Below are 20,326 nucleotides of genomic sequence, written 5' to 3'. Positions count from 1 at the left end.
TTCCCACAAACCCAGCCCCCTCCACACATCACGCAGTTGGGAAGCGAGTATCATTACGGTAGAAATCGAAGCGACATTTAATTTTCTCCTCACTCCCTCGCGCACACACACCACACCTGGAAAAGAACACTCACATTTTTCCCGGATTTCCCAACGTTGCGTGCATCAATTATCAAGTATATATTCCCAAATGGGTCGTTTTGTTGCTTTGGGTACGACTCCACCGCGATTTGCCGACCCAAGATAAAATTACAACATCTTCATCATATTAGCTTCACAATTTCCACTTTTAATTCACGGCAGTTCCCTGGAGGGGAGTGGGAGAGTGAGTACACAGTGCGAATTGCAGTATTGCTTCTTTCTTCCTGATGCTATCTGCACTTCGTGTCTTCTGCTGTTGTTGTATCCTAATGGCACCCCTTTTCCAAGCAACCCTCCTCCCTCTGGAAGAGAGATGCACCAACACGGACCGCCGCCCGACCGACTGAATGCAACGCGCCGTGACAATGATGTCCGCGCGCGAGTAAAACCGAACCGAACGATACGAAGACAGAACTAGTACTGGCTCCGAACTCGGGAGGGAAACCCTGAAAACCCACAGCCGCCGAACACCAAGTGTTCTGTTCTCGGTTCTGTTCGTCGTTTCGTCGATCGGGTCGGTCGCGTGGTTGGTCGTTCGGATGGGTGGTGCACAACACTTCGTTTGCTGCTGCTGTTGCGGCTGCAGTTGGCGATAGTTTTTCCACAATCCGAACTGTAGAGGGGCGCCTTTACCGATGCTAAGTGTAGTTTTCCGAGGGTCCAGGGCATGATTTTTTGTTTCGGTGGTGTTGTGCGAATGTATTCTTCAATGCGTTGCTGGAAAATTAGATGCACAATTTTGACGGGGGAATACACCAGTAGGAGCTAACATTTACATTTCAGGATTCAATTGTTCACGAGAATGCTTCCAAAGTATTGTGAAAGGAAGAGAAGTTTGATGAGCTCATACAGGTTGCTATACTGCCGTGATCTCGCAAAGTGACGCAAGCGCCAAAATTGATATTTTACTTTTTTTTTTGTTATAGATCGATAAAGAATACCAAATCATTTCAAACGACTGCAAAGTTTTACAGAAATGTGAAAAAATGACCCCGTAGAAGCTTGAAAATGGAATGGCGTAAGCGCCATTTCCACTGTGATGTGGCGCAAGCGCCATTTTCTTTATGATGTAACGTAATTTGATTGTGATACGATGTGATTTTTTGATCTGTTCTAATGACACAGAATGAACGAGCAGGGACAACAAATTTCACATAACAACATGTTCCGTAATTGACTTTTAGCATAATGAGAGTCACATACCTTCTTTCTTGTGAAAAAAACACTTTTCCGAAAAGCTCATAATGCCAAATACTTTAATCAAAAACAGTCGATCCCCGTGCAGTGCTACATTTATAACAGCAATTTTGTTTTACAATTTCAAATCATGTACTTAGAAGCTCTGTTTAATAGTCTCAAATATTTAAATTCATAAAATCAAACTCATCTTGAAAGAAAAAATATATCCTAGATTGAAGTGTATTGTAACGATTGTAACTAAATAGTTAAAACTCATCAATTTAGTTCTTGATTACAAGGATTTCCCAATAGTGTCCTTTATCTTCAGGAATAAAGGGACAAAGCTTCTTGACGATGTTTACTCACCTCACCTGCTCAATTTTCTCTTTCGGATTAATTAAAGCTGAGTGTTGATTGAATGGTAAATGTCGGATTTGGTGCACAGCTGCACTCTTCTAAATTCTTCATCGAAACGCATCTTATAACAAAATTCAAAACATCCTAGCGTGAACTGTATTTACTTTACATCGGATAACTTCGGACGACATTATCTTATTTAACACGGATGTTTTCAATCGCATTTTGGATTGGAAAAAAATTATGCTGTCCACAATTGTTACAATCGGGTTCTCAACTACCGCTCTGAATCATATTTCGGACACTTTGTTCTTGAAATGCTTAATGCACTGATGATGTAACTATAAAATCAATATCAAAATTGCTTTTTTAGAGTAATCCCTTGGTTTCACTATCACTTCATTTGAGAATTACATTTGAATCAATGCATAGTAGGAAAAAATCCAACAGCACTACTCATTATCGTTTGCGTTTGACGTTTGCTTAGCGTAGAATTTACCCCTTCATCAATATTAAAATTTCTCTAGTTTTCCATCAGTTTTCATCATCGTTATCAGGTTACTTTGATTGCTTGGTAAGTGTTTCACAGGTGACTATAAAATATAATCAAGTATAATGTAATTCGTTCAAAAAATTACAAAATAAAGTGTCCGAAATTTGAATTCAATCTGTCCGAAATTTGATTTTTTTATAAATAGTGTCCGAAGTTTGATTTTTATTCGCTTGATTTGAAAAGCATTTTATTCGATTATTTTTTTATGTGTTCAATCAAATAGGTACCAAAGTAGAAAGCTTATGGCGGGTTTACATTAGGGAGATCTATAGCTATAGATGGATTTATTCACGTGAAAATATGTGTAAACGGGTGAGAATAAATATGATACACTTATTCGAGGTATATATAACTTGAATAAATTGAGCATATGTAAACGCTTGTGAATTTCTCACTGGTGAGAAATCACTGAAGTTGGATGCAGTTCTACTTCAGGTGAATAAATTCACCGAAAATATGCATATATTCATTATAGAAGTTCACGCTAGTGTAAACGGTTGATGCGATTTCTATAAATCTCATCATATTCTTCACATGAATATATCACTAGTCTAAACCCACCCTTAGAAGCATATTGAACTAATTTATTAAAAATATCAACCAAAAAACACCTATGCATATAGTTGAGATCTGTTTGCTGCACCATATGCCTTAAGCGTCCGAAATATGATTCAGAACGGTACGTTCTCAAGCTCGACGCATGCTACAAAGTCGGAAAATCTGTTGAACTTTTCTCCCTGATGCTTTCTCATGTTCCGCTCAACGACGGCATTTTGGAGAAAATAATTGGAAACAGATTCTCGCATACTTTGATGGATGAACGCCAATCGGTTGTGGAAACAGCGACCAAATTTGATGTTTCCACAACAAACTGGCGTTGGTGACATAGCTTAAATAAAACTGCATTTTTTCAAAAATCAAGCCGATGGCAATGTTTTTCCATCAATTGTACACAATTTGTACAGATCAAATTTTCGTAATGTACGCGTATGCTGGTTATACATGCAATTTTGCGAGAAGTCTCGTACTGAAAAATCTTCCCTCTGGCGCTTGCGTCACTTTGCGAAATTACGGCGGTATGATTGTATGTGTTTCGTTCTATATTAATGAATTATATTCTACATTGATCCAATATTGTGAGTAATATTCACGTAGTCTTGAAATCTGTTACACAGCTCAAAATTCGTCAGGGCGGGATATCTCCGTGGTCTGAGCTTGTCTAAAAGCTGCCTCGACCCAGTCAAATTCCGGAACTTTTATCTCTTAAGACGCCTCCACATTACGCCAATCGGCATCATTCTGCCGAATAAGCGTGGTCGTGTCGCCCCGGCAGCGTTGCCAATGTTCCAGTTCAAACTGGATTCTTCCAGTTTTTTTTCTCGATCCAGTCAAACACATAAATCCTAAAATATTCCAGTCTTTTGCAATATGATCCAGTTTTTCCAGTTTTTTTATGTGTGCTTCAATTTTATCCATCTAAATAAAAATGGAAGATCAAATGGTCGGGGTTCTGCCAAAGCGAACCAAGCGCCAATTTTTTCGAAACTGAGATATGAACACCGCTGGATGCAGAAAAAAATAATCTGTCGACTATAAAATGACCGTGTCATTCGGACAGTTGACAACAGCTACAAAACAAAAATTCTGTGTAGCAGACTGTGAAAAAAACGAAATTGCATTCAACCAGAGTGAACTATAAACCAACATCATGGCATCGGCAATAGTGATCGTTTTCTCCAAAAAGGCAGTTTTTCCTATTTGTCCGAATCTCTATCAATTTTTTCTGTTTCTGACAGCTCATGGGAACAGTTGTCGTCGGGATCTGGCAAGTGAGATAATCTGAGGGCTGCCCTGAAGTGTAAAATCGTGTCAAGAGGGCTGATCTGCATTTTTCAAAATTGCGTTCAGCCATAATGAATCTAGTATAATACATTTTCAATTTAATTTATTTTCATTTATTGAGATATTATTTTATCAAAAAGAGCAAAAGTGAGTCAATAGATGTACTATTTATCAAATTACTCAAGAGCCGTTACAAAATACTAATATATTGTGTGATAATATTATATTAATAGGTAGCATGTAGTTGGTTCGCTCTGGCTGCATAGATAAAGAAGTATTGCGTATCCAGCAGCTACATAATTTTGTTTTTCACTTTATTAAAGATTCTCGATCCAAAATTAACAACGATGTGGACTCACAGCATGGAAGGGAGGATGTTATTGAGAAAGACTTGGTTATGGAGGATAGAAATTTAAGAGACAACAATATTCTAGGTGACATTTTTCGACTTGGTTCACTCTGGCTGTACATTTTTTTTAATTTCTCCGATCATAACACTTTAGATTAAGCAAGAAATAAAACAATTGAACAAATCTCGGATATTCATCAGGAGAACGTAGATTCGAGGCCGTGTCTCAAAAGCATGCTGATTCTCAATTTTGGAAGAAAAAATCACGTAAGCGTAATATAAATGCAGGCAAATCATACATCAACATATGAGGGGTGGTAGTTGCGGCTGAGAAGATTCATGCCAATTACTTCTATTGTGGTCCAAAAATTGTTTATAACAAAATGACTTTTGAGCAACGTCTGTGAAATTTCAAAGAGTTTTACGAAAAAGCATCGTGAGGAACACAAACAGCATTTATTGCCAAATCAACTCATGTTTCAATAGTTCAACGGAGGAACGTTTCCTATCCAGATCAGTGGGAGAAGTTGTCTCATCTTGTAAGCAAAACAAGAAAAAGTTTTAATAAAATAATAAGCAACGATTTTTTTCTCCACTGAAGCGTTGCTAAAGTTATTTATCAATAGAAAAAAGGATAAGAACAAAGGCAATGTGAACTGTCTAAGTATGAAAGTATTTTTTGTGGTAAAATCGAAACCCGGTATACATATGTTTAAGTATAGTCACGGCCCAAGTGATCCATTCTTTGGGTTAGACTTGAGGAAGAGATTAGGAGGCCCTTCACATTTTCTAGTCAAGCCAAAATGTATCTTTTACATCTACATTTACATATATATTTATCTCCTGTAAACCATGAATTCTTCATGAAGGTGACTTCCGATTATCAAAACAATGTTGATATTGATTACGACCTGATCAGCGACTAAGAATGTTAAGTTTTTCTCAACCATTTTAATAGTATTATTTTAGTCTGAATTAGACTAAAAATACATCCAATCACACTGAACTGAAACCCATATTCTTTAACTTTTATTCTGAGTGCATGCGTACAATACTGAAAGTAATTTTTTTAATAATTATGCATTATTTTACAGACATTCATAGTGCTTTGTAGACATCCTGCTTGTAACACTTGAGCGATAAAATAATAGATTTGATCAACTACGGTCAATTAGAGGGAGCCCAAACAAATTGAAATATCTCAAAATAATGTTTTTGGCGCTTGGTTCGTTCTGGCAGAACCCCGACCAATTGTGTTGCTAAGAGTGAAACCCGAAGAAGGAGTCGTCCGATTTGAGCCATCTTTATTTTGTTGTATTCGTCTCTGCCCGTAGATCTTATGTTGAAAAAAAAAGATTTTTTTGAAAAGCTTTAGGAATCTTACCCAAAATGATTCATAGAGCATACGTGCTATTATGGTTTTGAGTTCATATAAACATGTTATATCATTCTAAAATTCAATAGATCATAGGGCCAATGAGTTAACACATTTTAGTATCGGAATAATACTTCTTCTTCTTGAATGGCGTTAACGTTCCCTGTGGAACTTTTGCCGTCTCAACGTATGCATCAACTAGCGTCATTAATTAATTAAGTTGAGATTTCTTAAGCCAAATAACACGCCTTGAATGTATTCCGAGGGGCAAGCTCTAGAATACGCGTGACCACAGTGCACGTGGAAGGAAATTTCTCTGACGAAAAATCCCCCGGCCAGAACGGGAATCGAACCCGAACACTCGGCATGTTAATGTGAGACGCTAACCACTCGGCCATGGGTGCACTATAATACTATGGGATCTAATGAAAAAATATTCCAGAATTCTAACACATAGATCGCTGCATGAATCAGTGCACGGAGACGTCAATTTGGCAGTTTTTCGTATTTTGTTTCAGCTCCTATTCGTTGCATTTTCTTCATATCCATTTTTTTCCCTTGTTGGGTGTGAACCACTTCGTCCATTATTTTGAATTATTGTGGTATGTCCCATTTTTTCCAATACGCTTCAAGCTTATCTACTGCTTATTGATGAATAAGTAGACTGAAAGCTACTGAAAGCAAACTTCCTTGGGCTCCAGAATAGCCTTATCAAGGTGTCGAAATCTGCGTCTTGTTAGTGTCCGCAACTGCAGAGCAAATGTTCCGAGGTTTCACTTTCGGCATTACAAAGGCGACTAATATCATCTTGCACTAAGCCTACGTTTTTGAGATTGTATTTACTCGGACAGTGTCCTGTTATAAGATCAGTGAATGTGCTGAAGTCTTTCTTATTAAGACTCAGCAATTGTTGAGTAACTTTAATAAAGGGTGTGTCACATTTAATAAAGGGTGTGTCACACATGGGTGCATCACGGAAAAAACGCTGTAGAAATTTAATTTTTAGGAATAATATCTTCAGCTTTCGATTATAATCAGATAAGAGTGTATAGATCACGTTGGCCATGCTTCACTGTCAATTTTTCGTAAATTTGGAAAAATGTCGTCGAACGAAAAAGATCGTCGTGAATTAATCCTGTGCACTCATTTCGAGAATCCGGAGTTGTCACATCGGGACATCGGTAAGATGCTGGGAATCGTCCAATCCACGGTCAGCAGAGTACTAAAACGATACTTCGAGAACCTAACCATCGACCGGAAGGTGAAGAACGGCAAAAATGGATGCTCCGTCAGTGAAAAAGATCACAAGCTCGTAGTTAAGCAGTTTAGACGTGATCCGAGAAGTTCGGTCCGGGATGTCGCCAATAAGCTGAATTTGTCAAGTTCATTCGTCCAGCGGACCAAGCAGCGGGAGGGCCTGCGTACATACAAGGTTCAGAAGGCTCCTAACCGCGACGAAAGACAAAACATGGTGGGGAAGACGCGAGCCCGGAAGCTGTACACCGAAATGCTGACGAAGCCGCATTGCCTGGTAATGGACGACGAAACCTACGTCAAAGCGGACTTTCGTCAGCTGCCGGTCCTGTTGTTCTTCTCCGCAGAGGACAAATTCAGCGTTCCGGAGGAGATTCGCAAGCAGAAACTATCCAAGTTTGCCAAAAAGTACATGGTGTGGCAAGCGATCTGCTCTTGCGGAAAGCGGAGCGCCCCCTTCGTGATGACCGACACGGTAAACGGGCAGGTTTACCTTAAGGAGTGCCTACAGAAGCGCTTACTACCACTATTGAAGCAGCACGAGGGCCCGACCATCTTCTGGCCGGATCTCGCTTCGTGCCACTATTCACAGGACGTGTTGGAGTGGTACGAAGCCAACGGGGTCACCTTCGTGCCAAAGGAAATGAACCCGCCCAACGCGCCGGAGCTTCGCCCAATAGAGAAATATTGGGCGATTATGAAGCAGGCCCTCCGGAAGAACCCAAAAGTTGTCAAATCGGAGGCGGACTTCAAGAGAAAATGGATTTCTTTTCAAAAAAACTACAACCTGACGTTGTACAGAACCTTATGGACGGGGTAAAGAGGAAGGTGCGAGCATACGGGCTTGGGCTCGAAGTATGAATAAAAAGAAAATGCCAAAAGTTGTTTAATAGTTTTTATTTTACTGTCTAAAATTTTCAAAAAGATCGGTCTACTGGGCGAATTTCTACAGCGTTTTTTCCGTGATGCAATTTGATGTGACACACCCTTTACTCGGCATGATAATTTTTTTTTGACTGGGTAAGTTGTACAGCCATTCAGTTGGCCGTCACTTCCCGGTCCATCCATTTCTTCAGCTCACTCTTCAACACACATTCAGCAATTCCACAGAACAATTCAGGGCCAGTGAAGGGTGAATTTGGGCCGCGTCTTGCGGGTTCATCTGCTTATACTACAATGGCCAGGAATCCAGTACAGCTGTACCGAACTTATCTGAATTAATTGCCGTAAAAGGCAAATGCATTCCCAGACAATTTTTGAGAAGTACTTGAAAGCATTGAGGGCTCTAAGTGCGTCTCGACTGTCTGAGAAGATGCAAATGTTAGCATATCTATGATTTCTTTTAAGGCAGACATTTATACGTTATATTATTGCAGCTACTTCTGCCTGGAAAACTTTTAGCCAGTTCACCATAGCTACAACAAAACTTATTCTGGGACCATACACTCCAGCACCCGTTCTGTTACCCATTTTCGACCGATCGGTATAGAACAGGATTGAACCATTTCGAACATTGGGACCACCCTCATCCCATACTGAACGAGAAAGTTGGATCCCTCTGTATGGAATGTCATAATTGGTCCTAGGCTCCATCCAATCACTGTTCATCTCTGAGGCTGGTCCAACGGGTAAGAGATTCAGGATACTCAAGTGACCAATTTTGTCCCCGTCTAGTTTTTTTTCCATCTTTTGAACATTAAAGCGCTTTCCATAGCCTCTAGTTGAACATGTTGGTTCAGAGGTAACAGGTGAAGGATAGCCTCCAATGGCTTTGATGGTGTGCGTTGCTATAGCATGCCAGAGTTTGTTTAGCTTTTTAGTAGCCATTGTCTCCTTAGTCTTCGGCCACTATAACAATGAGGCATAGGTTATCTTAGGCCGCACAATGGCAGTGTAGACACACATAATCATTTTTGGTTTAAGGCCCTATGTTCTTCCTATCATTTTAGAACATGTCCATAGGGCAATGCTGGCCTTGCTGGTGATTGAACCTAAGTGTGCGTTCAGTTCAGTTTAGGATCTAGGATTACGCCAAGATATTTCACTGAAACGCTGCAGTTTATTTTCTCTCCTTCAAGATGTACGAGGTCTGTTCAAAAAGTATCGCGACTTTCGAATTCACGCGGGTTACGTATATTCGATTCTAGATTTTTTTTGTGGTATTATGTTGGTACCCATGTTTCTCACTTATGCTGACAAGTACGGCTAATTAATGTCATCCGACGCTCGCTAACGCAGGGACCTGACTAAAGGATAGTCTCCTATGTTTCAAACAAACCGGGCAATTGGTGGAACACAGGTTAATTTGCGAGAGGCCACCGCTTCCAACGGCGGGTCGGCGGCCAACTCGGATTGCGTCACCTTAGCGTCTTGGTGCCTCCTCGGTTTCTTATCTTCGTTAAATGGGGACTTCACCCCATTAAATTGATCTGGGAATAAATTTCATCACGAAATAATAAATTCATGATAAAAACTGCGCTGCGGTGGTAAATACACATTTTCACATTTTCATTTATTTTTTATGTTAAAGTTATCTGATTAATTTTCAGAATATTCCATAACCCATGCTCATTTCTGAATGATCTCTTGGCCTTAAAGAGTAATACACAAACGCAAAGAAGACGGCATGTCAATTGTGCCTACACTAATTTCTTAAAATGACACAGCGAAGTCTTCAACATCTCTTTCGAACTTCCTCATTACAATTTCTCATTTTACGTTGTAACTTCGTAACAGGAGATTCGACAAAACTCATAATCTGATTTGCCGGATTTTTTCCTTCTTCATTCGGGCAAACGTTGCACTCGGGTGAATGTCATTCGGGTATGTGTTACATTCGGGTAAATGTGCTTCGGGTGTTTCGGGTAAATGGTATTCGGGTGAATGGGACACAACCGCTGACTATATGGTGGATGCATTAAAACATTCCAGTTAAGCTCCCGGAGTTGTGTGGCCTTGCGTTGACCCGATGGAACACAACACCTCCTCTGTTGGTCGATTCTGGACGTTTCTGGTCAATCGCAAACTGTAAAAGTTTGAATTTAGTGTATTGCACTGCAAAATTATTTTTTTTAAGTTTAAAAAAAATAAAAATTTGAAAAAAGTGATTGCACGTATTTTACTGTTACAGTATCGGCATCATTAACACGATTCACAATATCAGCGGTCTGGTTTGTATTCTCGCCTTTATAAGAGAAAAGTGTAAAATGTACCGAATTTTCTTTTGTTGACTTCCATTGTCAACACCCTGTAACTCAAAACTGAATGGAACAAACAAAAAACAGCTAAAGATTTTTCTTGGTGTGAAATGTCAAATGTCACCAACGAGCCTAAACTTGAAATTGTAAGATCGATATTACGCGAGATATTGATCACTAAAGCCAGCTACCGAGAAAATAAGGGAATACTTTTCCCCAACCTAATATTATAGAGTATTTCGTTTCGCGTTATAAATAATTCTCACTTTCCTCGTGGTGTTTATACACGATCTTGCAGAGCTTAGCATTGATGGTTTTTTGACAACTATACTGAGGAACTTCCCCCTCGAATTTTAACAAATGATTGAGATTTTTAATTGTTGTGTAAAATGATCAAATATTTAAAAATTAGTTTCAATTGCTCTTGTTACTAAGTCTGTATAAAATCTGCATATGTTTCCAACAATCTGTGATCTATATATACAGATTCTTGGTAAAAAAATGCTGAAATTCTGTATCATTACAGAAATATCTGTATATGTAGCAACACTGGCTGCTTTCTAATATCCCGCCGGATACCGCATATTAGAAAAACAAAAAAAAATTATTAACATAGAATCAATCATAACACAATAGCACATGAACATCATTCACACGTCCAAAAAGGTGCCGTAAGCTAAGCGTGTAATGTTTCACTCAGTTTCGTCACTTTTGATTCGTTTACCAGGTGTTGAAGAAGGCAATGAGCTGTCACTCTCAGAAGATTCGTCTCAAGATGATTTTGTTTATTTTGTCTGGTTGTATTCGCTTCGAGAACTCCTAAATGGATTTGAACCTCGGGTGTAATAAGATCGCAATCCGATAATTTTGATATTCTCCTAGGTTTCAAAATGCTAGGCTCTCCAGCGTTTCAAAATGCTTTCATACGAAGTGTGTTCGGTGTTATTTGTGCAGTTTCGTCCTTGCCCAAACACATTTTGATGCAGCAACATGCGAAATTACCTCCGATTTTTAAAAGCCCAATGCACTAGTCCATCAAGCATAACTGTTGTTGAGTTTGCTAATTATTGAATGTGTCGCCGGTCATAATAATTTTGATTTGTAGTGAAGTAAGTCTTTTTTTAAATCTCAATGAAAATAATTGGTTGCTCTTCTTAAATCACGTAATTCTTACTCTTACTCGACCAGTATTACACCCAAACTAGCGTTGGCAGAAAACATTTAATTTTCGGCAGAAAAAATGCTTTTTCGTGTCCTGAAGCGTTTCTTCAGTTTAATAACAGATGGCGTAATTTGATTATTATTCTAGTGAATCAAATCTCCAGACATTCGTTGGAAAGTCACTGTCATTGCGCGTCTTTTTCAGTATATGTCAAAAAGTTGAAGCGTAAACAACATAGTTTTTTGCCACTTCGAATACGTCGAATTTCGTACCAACGAGAGTGTTTTTGAGGGGAGTGTTACTTCATTACTTCAATATGAAGAAAAAAAGCTGCGGGAATTTTGGTGGAAGTTTATGGTTTATGGTTTCGACAATTACAAATTTACAAATTACGACAATCCGAAACGTCGGGCAACGTATGGATACCCCGGCCATGCATCAACATCGACGGCCGCGCGGAATATTCACGGCCAGAAGGTTATGCTGTCTATTTGGTGGGACCAGCTCGGTGTGATGTACTATGAGCTGCTAATACCGAGTGAAACCATTACGGGGGACTTCTACCGACGACAATTGATGCGTTTGAGTCGTGCACTGAAGGAAAAACGGCCACAATACGAGCAAAGACACGATAAAGTTATGCTCGGCCGCATGTCGCGAAACCGGTCAAAACATACTTGGAAACGCTGAAATGGAAGGTCATATCTCACCGTATTCTCCAGATATTGTTTCGTCCGATTGCTACCTTTTTCGATCGATGCAACATGGCTTGGTTGACCAGCACTTCTCCAATTTTGATGGAGTCAAAATGTGGATCGATTCGTGGCTAGCCGACAAACCGGCCGATTATTTCCGCAAAGGGATCCGTGAATTGCCAGAAAGATGGGAAAAAGTTGTGACTAGCGATGGGCAATACTTTGAATATTAAATTTGCAACCATTTTAAAAAAAAGCATTAATTTTTAAAAAAAAACAAGAAACTTACTGGTACTCCTATTACAAATGCAGTATTTGAGAGTCATGACATTTTCTGTTATTTTGAGGCTCATTTAGTGCAATAAATCGAGATGACAAAACATGTGCTAAAATTAATATAGGGTGTAAAATTATTTAAATACATCCACAAGAAAAAATCATTGTTATAATGGAAAACCTCAAAGATGGTCGGATATCAGTTATCCGGTACCGGCCAAACCACTATCCGTTTCATAGCATACGTTGTAGTCATGAAATAACATTTTCGTTTAATTAAAGCCGGGAAAAGGTCGGACACACAGCATTTCCAATGATGGACGTGAAGTCCACCGTTTCTCATATTCCATAATAGATGAAGTATGAAACTGTCACATGAAATGTCATGAAAAGTACATGTCAAACGATATGACACCATTTTACCAATACCCATCCTCACCACCACCGCACAATTGGTCTCTCTGCAACACGCCAAATAAGATTGACATTTATTAATTGAATAGTAGACGTACGTCGTCTGAACGCAACCGAAGGTATACTCGTACATCACCGGCCGGCCACACCTCTGCCATTCTGAGCGGTTACGGTTCCATAGCCCGTGATGTTGGGGCAGCCGAGACGCGTTCACCCATTCATAAATCCTCTGCTGTCTGGTGGCGACTCCTGGCCTGACTCCACACCAAAGCCGAACGGTTCCAACGCGCTCCGTTGGTTGTGGTCCAAAACGGGATATTAGCGAGGCGTCTTCCAATGTTGCTGGTTGGGTCAAGTTTCTTGTTTTTTCTCCTGCCAAGCTTCCTCCAGAGGAAACGGACAGACCAACAGCCAAATTACGTGTGACTGTTATAATTTAGGAGTTTTTGGTGGAAGTTTCTGGAGAAGAAGATATTTGCCGGGGGGAGGATGGGGGGGTGGGTGCGTGATGCGAAGGATGAGATTGCTAAATTTGCGCTCAGTTTAGCTACACCTCGACTGTCAGTTGATGATTTCGAACGTGAAATGAGCGTCTACCGGTTAATGTGCGTGACTTGTTCGGCTGTTCTAATTTGCTCACGTTGTGCAATACGGACTAATTGAATCCGAGTTGTTGACTCAACGTGAATAGCGTGCGATGTCTCCGAAGCTGGAAAAGCTCCCGAGTCCAACTGATTACGACGCTCCCATTTTTGCTATTTTCGCGAACGGAACTCATTATATGAACCTTGGTTCCTTAACGAGTTTACTGATTTCACATATCATAAACGACTGATTGGTGTTTTTTTTTCTTCCGACGGCCATGTGTATTCATCGAAAAGGCTCATTCGTGACTTACCGTCACGCACGGGAAGCGATGTCGAAGGGCCACACCGGAAGCCCCTATTAACTTGTCTCGACGAAAACTTCACTAACCCTGTCATTTTCCCTCGATAGCGCTATCGACCGAAGAATAAAATGGGTTCAAAATGGTAACTATCGTTCACGTGTGTAATAAAAACGATAAGATTACAAAGGTCCGTTCGTTCAACCGACAAGGAAAACCTTTGAAGGCACAAAAAAATAGAACAAAAATCCCCACCGTTCGACAGAAAATGTCACTGTCTTCCAGTAGATTAGTGTGAAACTTTTTTGAAAAAAAAAGTTTCATCTGGTTCGGAGTATTTTCTTCCATGTAAGTCACTTCATAAAGTTTCTCTGCTCCCTCCCTCTACTCGCGTTTAGATTTTGCATCCTTTGAAAGTTGTGCTTCGATGAGAGCTGTGAATGCAGTAACGAAGCTCGCTAAGCGTTTCTCCGCTTCTCGAGTTATGGCTTGGTGGGTGACAAGCAAGCAAGCAAGCAAGCAAAAAAACTGAATTATGGCGGAGAGTACACTGAGCCAAGCGGCGGGTCGTAATCGATACGTTTTGTCGTGTCGTGAAGGGCGATAAAACTGTTTTACGATACAATCGGTTCTTATATTTCCACTTCCGTTGTGTTTGCTCCTCTCTATCTCTCCCCCCGAGCTCTCTGATGGCGCATCGTGGTTGGAGATAATCCAGCGTCTTCTGCAGGAGGAGGGGGAAAAACTTTCCTCATACTACTTTCGTGGTGCCATAACTTATCTCGTTCGCCGTGGGTGATAAATTCGCTAGTAGCGGGTATTCACAGCGGAAGAGCACGATGATGACCTATTTCTTGGGGCCCGGCAAATCTTAAGCCTTATCGAGATGGCTTGAGCCGGAATAACGCTGATGACTGCAGCGTGTTCAGCGGCAGTAGTTTTTCTCGACTGCTACCGAATGAAATATCGTAAACATGAAAAACAACATATTGAGGCACTTATATCATGATCGTCAGTCACTAGTCATGACCGATGGTTTGCTTGGTTTCGAGTAAGCGTCTGAAGATGGTTGGTTCATAATTCAATACAACAATACACACGGTGGCCGATAGGCCGAAAGTTGTGCCAATGCACGCAGTGCATTCAGTATGTATCACATGCATCACTGCAATCAACAATGTGTACGCGTGTTTCAATCATACACAAACACTTTCCAGCTGAGAGTATGAAATCTTTTCATCGAGCCTCACCTCGGATTTTAGAACAAAAATTTCAAAAAGATCATAATGGGATACTGTAATGTTACATTTCTCTTCTGTTTTGCCTCTGTGTCAGTGCAAGTTCTGCACCGGGTTGGCTTTGTGTGTTAGCTGCTCGCTCTGACCGGCACAATTTCTGGAACACAGATTGAATCAATTATAACGTGGGATTTTCGTTTAGGTAATGCTTAGCAGATAATACAATTATCCAATAGTTTGTTGAAAAATATATATAATTTTCTTATGATTATCATACACCCAAAATTAATATTTATCATAGGCGAATAGATGAAAGGAAAGGGTGTGATAACGTTATCCCGTTATAACTAACTGATAATTGCCTAATTATTTTTTAGCTTTTAGTACGTTATCTGTATTATTATCATGTTTTTTCACAATAAAACCGTTTAACTCAAAAACACTCAAACATACATACAAACAGGGCAAGCTGAATGGAACCATTAAAAAGTAATTGTTTATTTGGGAACTGCGGTCATCTTGGATTTGGATTTTTCATGATCTACTGTGTTCTACCAGTCAAGCACCTTCATTCGATACCCTTATTGTAGGGGCTTTGAAAAAAAATATGGCACCATTTTGGATTTGCATTTTTCATAAATAACTGTGTTCTACTCGTCAAGCTATTTCATTTGATACCCATTATGATGGGGTTGTGAAAAAAATACATATGGCTCCATCTTGTGGTGGCAGCCATTTTGGATTTGCAATTTTTAATAAATAACTGCATTCTACTAGTTAAACCCTTTCATTTGATACCCATATTAGCTATTCAATATGGAATTATTATACAAATTATTCAAAATTTCCGAAAATCAAAAATAAAATACTCCGGATAATCGAGTCTAAAATTCCAGAAAATCGAATTTTGTTCCGGCGACCATTTGGATTTGCATTCCTCGTGAATAACTGTGTTCTACTAGTCAAGTCCTTTCATTGGATACCCATATTGATGGGGTTTTGAGAAAATATGTAATCCGCCATTTTTTAGCGGCCACAATCTTTGATTTTTAAGATTATGGAATACGTAGTTTTAAAGGGTGTGTAACATCAAATTGCATCACGGAAAAAACGCTGTAGAAATTTAATTTTTAGGAATTATATCTTCAGCTTTCGCTTATAATCAGATAAGAGTGTATAGATCACGTTGGCCATGCTTCACTGTCAATTTTTCGTAAATTTGGAAAAATGTCGTCGAACGAAAAAGAGCGTCGTGAATTAATCCTGTGCACTCATTTCGAGAATCCGGAGTTGTCTCATCGGGACATCGGTAAGATGCTGGGAATCGTCCAATCCACGGTCAGCAGAGTACTAAAACGATACTTCGAGAACCTAACCATCGACCGGAAGGTGAAGAAAGGCAAAAATGGATGCTCCGTCAGTGAAAAAGATCACAAGCGCGTAGTTAAAAACTGTCTACACGTCTAAACTGACGTGATCCGAGAAGTTCGGTCCGGGATGTCGCCAATAAGCTGAATTTGTCAAGTTCATTCGTCCAGCGGACCAAGCAGCGGGAGGGTCTGCATACATACAAGGTTCAGAAGGCTCCTAACCGCGACGAAAGGCAAAACATGGTGGGGAAGACGCGAGACCGGAAGCTGTACACCGAAATGCTGACGAAGCCGCATTGCCTGGTAATGGACGACGAAACCTACGTCAAAGCGGACTTTCGTCAGCTGCCGAGCCTGTTATTCTTCTCCGCAGAGGACAAATTCAGCGTTCCGGAGGAGATTCGCAAGCAGAAACTATCCAAGTTTGCTAAAAAGTACATGGTGTGGCAAGCGATCTGCTCTTGCGGAAAGCGGAGCGCCCCCTTCGTGATGACCGGCACGGTAAACGGGCAGGTTTACCTTAAGGAGTGCCTACAGAAGCGCTTACTACCACTATTGAAGCAGCACGAGGGCCCGACCATCTTCTGGCCGGATCTCGCTTCGTGCCACTATTCAAAGGACGTGTTGGAGTGGTACGAAGCCACGAAGGTGACCTCGTGCCAAAGAAAATGAACCCGCCCAACGCGCCGGAGCTTCGCCCAATAGAGAAATATTGGGCGATTATGAAGCAGGCCCTCCGGAAGAACCCAAAAGTTGTCAAATCGGAGACGGACTTCAAGAGAAAATGGATTTCTGTTCAAAAAAAACTACAACCTGACGTTGTACAGAACCTTATGGACGGGGTAAAGAGGAAGGTGCGAGCATACGGGCTTGGGCTCGAAGTATGAATAAAAAGAAAATGCCAAAAGTTGTTTAATAGTTTTTATTTTACTGTCTAAAATTTTCAAAAGGATCGGTCTACTGGGCGAATTTCTACAGCGTTTTTTCCGTGATGCAATTTGATGTGACACACCCTTTATAATGACTGCAGATATAAAGTTGTGTTCCAAATTTCAGATCAATCGGTCAACAGGAAGGAGGTCAAATTTCTACTAATGTGGGACAGCGCTACAGATAAACACGTTACAAACAAACATACAAACATGTTACAGACCGTTTAAAAAAGCTCTCATCCGTGTACACTTATAAGATACAGTTTCATTTTATAATGTGGTGTAATAATCTCGTGCATTGGTATAAGAACACCAGTGGTTATGTAGATAGCGTGGTTGTGTGGAACAGTTTCACAACCCACCCGGTCTTGGTTCATTTCCTACTTGGCATCGTTTGGGACCTTTTTTGAGGTACAATTCCAAGCTGACATTTTGTCTGGTATGCTCCATACATACAAATATTTTAACTCTTTGTGGTCGTTTGTTTGCTCTCAGCCACCAGTAAGAAACCATGCTAATCTTATATTTTACTCAACCGAGTATCAGATTATGCGTCTCCTAAACGAAGCTTGATGTCTAATGAACCTGAACCGGTGCTCTTATGAGTAATAGATAACGGTACTCAGTATCAAATAAAGTGGTCACTCACACAAAACAACGCACAATGCGTCGATTGCATAAGAATGTGGGACAAAAAATCATAATAGCAGAATTTAGCCATTGTAATACTTTGGTGTGATGGAAAAGATTGTTCATGAATATCAGAGCTACTGTTTGCATGAATCATGTTATTTGAATAATCGTATAAGTGTCTCAAGCGACAAAATCTTTGTTCATCTAAAGTGAAAAGTTCTGATCATTTCGGATACGCTGAAATCATTATTTGAGTAACTACTGGTTTGAATTATATCGAAGTAGTTGTTTTTGAAGAGCAGATCAATTGTTTGATACACATTGCTGGCATTAATTACAGGTCGGACTCGATTATATATAGTCGACCATTTTTTTTCAACAATTATTTTCAAATCCATAATCGAATCTCAAGAAAACAATTTTTTCATTAATGTATGAATGTCAAACATTAATAGAAAAATAGCTTTTTCGTGATCCGATTATGTATTGGATTCGAAAATTAACGTTGAAAGTGAAATTGCGATTATATATAATCGAGTCCGACCTGTATACATTTATTGCATTGATTGCAAAAGTGTCTCATATTCAACGGATAATAAAAATGATTCAACGGATAACTTCATATGATTTACTCTTAGAGACTGTTTCGAAAGATTTCGCATGAAGACGAATTATAAAACATAATTTTTATACAAAAACATCACATTAAAATACATTGTTAAGTTAATACATACATATATATATATATATATATATATATATATATATATATATATATATATATATATATATATATATATATATATATATATATATATATATAGTTCACAAATTAATTGAAAAATGTTTATTTTTCATAATCTTGCATGTATCACTGCTTTTTCAAGGAAAAATAATTCCGACCAGTACGATACCCATGCCCAAATTTAATACGATCGCAAAGGGTTAATACTCTTGAAAAAAAAAACATGCTTTTATTTGTGCTTTTTACCCTTTAACACAAGAAAAAGCCGTTTCAACCAAAGATGATATCTTTTCTGCCAATGCTCGTTTGGGTGTTGATGCGAATAAATATATGCAATCGGTTGATGCGATCTCTTTGATCTCTGTGTTCTATCAAGAAATAGTAAAGTATAACTTTTGCGTAAAGTTCATTTAAATTTTATTTTATTTTAATTGGAGCGAGCAGAACGTAAATTGCTCAAACGGTTTGAAGGTTAATTTTTTTTTAAATGAGTATATGTTTTTCAAAATCTTCATTAAAATGAGGGAAAATTATGTATCTCAAAAGCGAAAAAATAAGTGTTCCCGAGATTTTGATGTTTCATGAAAGCCCAGTTTTCTACAGAAAAAACGAACATTAAAAAAATTTACGCATAGAAGTAATCATTTGAAGCACTTATACGGCAAAGTATAAGATTCATGGATCGATGTGATGTAATAATTAATAAAAATAGTCTAAGTAACTAATCGCCAACAAAGATTCAAATCTTGAATAAAGATTGAGATTCAATGCATGAAAAATATTTTGGAAAAGACTACAATACCCTCTCCAAACCCTTTGAGATGGACATTTATTTGAACAATAGAACATAATATATCTTTCTTTATTAATATTAGTCAATTTGTATAACAGATTATTACAGTCATCACCAGGGTTGCCAACTATAATTTTAAAAAATCAGGATAGCTCATATTGGGTTGTCTGGAAAGCTCGGGGCGATATTTGGAAAAACAAGAGCATCATTTTTATATGCAGACATACACTTATTTAATTCTATATGCACAGTTTGTTTCAGTTTTTCACCATATTTTACGCAGCCTAGAAACTCTATCCTCTCAGGATATGTTAACTGTCTCGCCGAAAACTGTTAGAGGTATTTTTATGCTGTCCATAGAGCCCAAGTTCTTGCCATTGAGTGAATTTTACAGGGACCTGAACCTGTGATAATCGTAGGTGCAATTTCCGGTTTGCACATCTCAGCCAGACTCCACAAATTTTCGTTACGTTTATGATGATGCAATCCATTTAAGGTTTTTCGGTCAAATTGTGTGGCACTGCCAAAATCTTTGATTCCTTCCGCTTCATTCTTCATCAGAATCAACTTTTTTTTTCCGAAAGCGACTAATTTGGAAGATTTTATGAATGAGGAGAATAATGAATGGATCATCAGATCAATTGCGGAGGATTATGCAGGGACTCCAGATATTTTTCAATGCAATTGATGAGAAAATGTACAGACAAATGGTTAGTAAGAGTTAAGACTAAGAGTTTCAAGCATTAGAAACACATCAAGAAACTATTTTCATTCAAATTATAATGATTTGAAACTGCTCGGATATAAGTGAGAGAAAGATTGAATACCACATTAGCCAGTTGAAGCCTTAACCGATTATTAAAGTCATGTTCTATCAGCGTAAACATGACAATGCAGGTGTGAAATCACTCCCAATAATAATTTCACTTTTAATC

General features: G+C 39.0%; 1 protein-coding gene across 15 annotated transcripts in view; it reads right to left on the bottom strand.

Annotated features, from left to right (window-relative positions):
- Positions 1-20,326, bottom strand: part of LOC129778321 (uncharacterized protein CG43867) — a 589,722-nt gene that overhangs the window by 95,069 nt on the left and 474,327 nt on the right. Inside the window, exon 1 of one of the 15 annotated variants that reach the window (XM_055785174.1) lies at positions 135-546. The exons of the other annotated variants lie outside the window; for them this stretch is intronic. The gene's annotated coding sequence lies outside the window, so the exon portion shown is untranslated. Of the gene's footprint in view, positions 1-134; positions 547-20,326 lie in introns of those variants that run through there. 15 annotated transcript variants of the gene reach the window in all.

Source organism: Toxorhynchites rutilus, chromosome 3, assembly GCF_029784135.1.
Source record: "Toxorhynchites rutilus septentrionalis strain SRP chromosome 3, ASM2978413v1, whole genome shotgun sequence".
NCBI classification, from domain to species: Eukaryota; Metazoa; Arthropoda; class Insecta; order Diptera; family Culicidae; genus Toxorhynchites; species Toxorhynchites rutilus.
The sequence above is the reverse complement of the archived record's forward strand: the minus strand, read 5'-3'. Positions and strand labels throughout refer to the sequence as shown.